Consider the following 4,364-nt stretch of genomic DNA (forward strand, 5'->3'; position numbering starts at 1 on the left):
GCTTATTTTCTCTTTGTGAGTTTGTTCTACTCCCATAAAGTTTTGTATATAGGTCACAAAACCAGCCAGTTATGCAGTTCATCAAGAAAGTTGATATATCTGAAGCAAATTTCTGTAAGGCAAACTGTTTTCACCTTGGCAAGTGTTATAAAATTGAAGGAGAAAGGCTGAATGGGAAAATCTCACAAGTTCACCACCATGGTTTTAGCTTTGCCAGTCTTCTAATTCCCATGTTTGGAAATCTCTCCTTCAGAATGCGGTTGCAATGCCACCTTTTACCAGTAGGTGCCTGTATCACACCACTTTTCCTCGGTTATTGGGCTCTTCAAATTCAGTAAAACCAGAGCTCAGCTTAACAACTCTTACTGATAACATTCTGTATTGGGAAGAACATGGGGCAAAGGCACACAATTCCAAACTGGTAGAGATATTAATGGTTTTCCAGAAAAAGGTATAATATGAAGCACATCAAATGTACCAGGGATTGAACCCAGGAGTGCTTAAACACAAAACCACACCCCACACCCCAAGTCTTTTGTTTTGACACAGGGTCTCACTAATTTGCTGAGGCTGGCCTTGAACCTGTAATATTGTGAATCTCTAGTCACTGAGATTACAGATTTGTACCCCCACACCTGACCAAAGTGCCTAACTTTGAATCCCAGCTTTTTGTTGAACTTCGATAAGTTATTTAGCATCTGTGTTTGGCATATTTAGTAATGGATAGGTATCTTAGATTATTGTGAATGCAAATGAGATCATGCAGTGATAGTACTGTATATTATTTGACATATGAAATGTAGAGGGCTACAGAATAGTATGTACAGTTTTGAGTCCGTACAAAGCTATGTATAGGCTTGGAACCAAACTGGTTCTTATTTGATAAAAACTGGGCCTTATTTGACAAGATGTTTACAGTATTTTTTATCTAGTAAGATTGGCAAATTAAGTTTTATCAAATGATTTTTTTGTGTGTGTATAGGCTGGAACAACTTGAAATTCATAGTGTTGCTGGATTCCTTCCTGCCCAGCTGAGCTCCAAAGCTGTGGGAGCTTAGGTGATATTTACCTCTTGAGTTCCTGTCTTGACAGACAAAATAAGTGCCTGACTGGGATATGGATGGGTTCTACTCTGAGGTATTCTTGGGGAAGGTAATTAACCTTACTGGAGTCCATTTACAAATCTGTACAAAATGAGGAAATACCTACTTTTAATAATTGTATTTGGAGAATAATTTGTGGAAAATGTCAGAATAGTGGACTGTGTATGAATTATTTTGTCAGCCTCAGTTTCCTCACCTTTAAAATGAGGAAATTATTACCTCTTCATAAGGTTATTCTGAGAATTATATTAGGGAAAACCCACTGTTAGTGCTTAATAATTGAGGATTGTTTTCAAAGTGCAGAAAAGGCAGATTAGGGCTCCCTGAACCTAGACCATTTACCTTGCTCCCAAGACTAGCGAAGACCTTTTCCTTCTGGATAGGTAGGGCTAGAGGCTTCCCTGTATGCCTTAATTCTATTCTGCAGAGAGAGCCCTGGACCCACTAGGCCTCTGAGACCTCAGTCTGCACACTCTGTTCTTGATGCTTCCACCTTTTGGAAGCCAAAGCTGCCAACTTGGCCTCTTGCAAAACACACATTCCATTCATAAGTGTGTTTGTGCATTTTTCCTCCCACACCCTTCTAGGCAGCCAATGCAGCTGCTAGAGAAGCAGTAGCTCATGGGGGGAGGGGGAAACAAATCAAACTTTTTTAGAGAACTCTTGATTTAGGTTTTAAACACATTATTCCCATTTTCTGGTTTCCCAGCCTATAGTGGGGTAGACACTTAGCCATGTTGTTTTTGTTTCCTTTGTCCTCTTCTTTGTAAATGTCTTTCCTTTTCTATAAATAGAAAAGCCATTAATGGAAATTTGAAAATCCAGGAAAATTAAATCACATCTAATCCTATAATCTGTCAGAGATTTGACAAGCTTCTCAAACTTTTCCCATCATTATTTAAAAGCAGATAGTTTAATAGCTGCATAATACTGTACATTGATATGTCATAATTTATAAAACACTATCCTATTAACACAAGTTCTTCCCAAGTAATGCTACCAACTATATATTTACATATACACACTTGGCAGATAGTACTTTAAGTTCTTAAGAGAAATTATTGGATTAAAGAGTATTAACACTAAAGGTTATTTTAATGCCAGAAAGCCTTTACTGTTTGCCAGTATGGATTTGTTTCAAATCTTTGCCACTTTTGGTATTCTAATTTCTATTTTTATGAAAACCCTTTAGATTGGCAAACATCTTTTTTTTTTCCCCCAGAAGCTTTTTGGCCAATTTTTTTCCTTCGGCAAGTTGACCATATCCTTTGCCCATTTTTCTGATGGAAAATGAAGTACTTTTCCATACTGCATTTTTAAGGGCTCCTTACAGATTTAGTGTCAATTTGTTAATTATTACAAACACATTTCTAGTTTACTTTTTAAGTTTTATAAGTTTCTTCCATTTACTTTTATGGTTAGAATGTCCTGATTGATCTAGAGGTCAACTTCTCACTGCAAGTTCACATATTTCTAATGATTTAAATTTTTCTACTTCCACTTTTATTCTACCTAGAACTTATTTTGGTGTATGGTAACTTTTCCCAAATAGATGATTGGGTCTATCATTACCTATCCAATATAGGAGGAAGCATCCTTTACAAGTCAGTGTATGTACTAGAGCTGGCACTCATGGTTTCTTCTGTTTTGCAATAGAACACTCTTATAACTTTCATATATAATATACTAGCAATTTCAGCAGCAACACCCAGGTAAGAAAAGGGCCCTTAGAGTCCTCATCAGCATGGATTTCTAGACCCTCCGCTAGAGTTAATATGCTTTGCTGCTGACTGCATTGTTATTGATCTTTATTTTACCAAGACTTTATTTCATTCAGCCACTCTGAATCAAGGTCAGAATATTACAAAGAATGTTAAACCTAGATAGGCACTTGATAGCTTTAAGACAGGGCATCTCAAAAGACAAAGGAAAGGAAAGGAAATCAAGTTAGGATACCTAACCTCTCCTTCCCAGTCAGACTAACCCTTTTCCATCTGGGTCAAAATTCAGAGTTAGAGGGATGATTTTCAGACCCAGCATAGCCATTTGCTTTGGTAACTGGATGTGACAAGAGGCCAATGCTGAAGTGACTCTTCTGGATCCAGTAGACCACCTTCAGTACACTGACTTGTTAGAAGTCCATTCCACATGCAGTTACACTTAGTCTGGCAATTGTGTGAAAGTTGCTTGTCCCTCATCTTACTGAAGATTGAATTTTAGCTGTATGTAACCAGCACAGCACTGTGACACTTGGAATAGCTCCAGGCTGTATTCAAATACACAAATCAACATCCTGTTTGGGGGGAATTGCCACATGTCTTGGGGGGACATACTAAAGAAAAGTCACCCCTTAGATTTCCCATTCAGCCCCCACCTGATGTTGACCTTGGTCAGGAAGAAGAAAAATCCAACTCAATGAAGAAATCCGAGAACTTTCCCAGCTAGGGAATATAGCCATAATTTCTAAGCCCTTTGCAACTGACAAGAAAAAGCACATTTAATCCCTGCCGCTGTACTTACTTATTTTTAGGAGATAACAACATGGGGCTAGGAATCTTTGGGGAGGACATCATTGTCTTCACCAAAGAAATGAGTGACATGGTTAGTAACATTCCTAAACACAAACAAGACCTAGGCAGAAAACTACAATGGAAGCAGCTCAGGGTTGAAAGTGGTCCATCATGTCAGACTTGTAGAATGTAATGGGAGCCTTAGGGGTGATGTTAGTGAAAACTCACCTAGACAGAAAGTAAGCTCCTAAGAGATCACATGTGACCATGCCAAGCCCTGTCCAGTTCACTATTCCCTGCATTACTCACCCAAAGTCCTTTTGGAGAAGCTTAAAGAGACCTTGTAATATGATTGAGCACTTTTTTTTTTTATCTTACGGGCTTTATAGATTTTCTTTGAAATCCTAACACTCCTGTGGAATTAAGTTTCATTTTACAGATGAGTAAAAGGACAGCTTAGAATTTCACTAACTTGCCGAAGGTCACAGTGGCACTGGACAGTTAAAACAGGTCAACTTGCCTCCTTTGCATTAACTACTGCAAAATTAATAGATCCAGGGGCATGCTTAGATTTTTTACTCCTCTTGGGAATTCAGTTAAGATTAGGTAGTGGCCCTATGATGATGACTCATTTGATGTTTGCCTGCAAGTACTGGGGACCCCAAAGGCTTCCAGGGGGTAGAACTTTTTCCAGAATAAATTCACTGTTGTTTTTTTTTTGTTGTTGTTGTTTTTGCAAAAATATCAATAC

This window comes from Marmota flaviventris, chromosome 19 (genome assembly GCF_047511675.1).
Source record: "Marmota flaviventris isolate mMarFla1 chromosome 19, mMarFla1.hap1, whole genome shotgun sequence".
Taxonomy (NCBI): domain Eukaryota; kingdom Metazoa; phylum Chordata; class Mammalia; order Rodentia; family Sciuridae; genus Marmota; species Marmota flaviventris.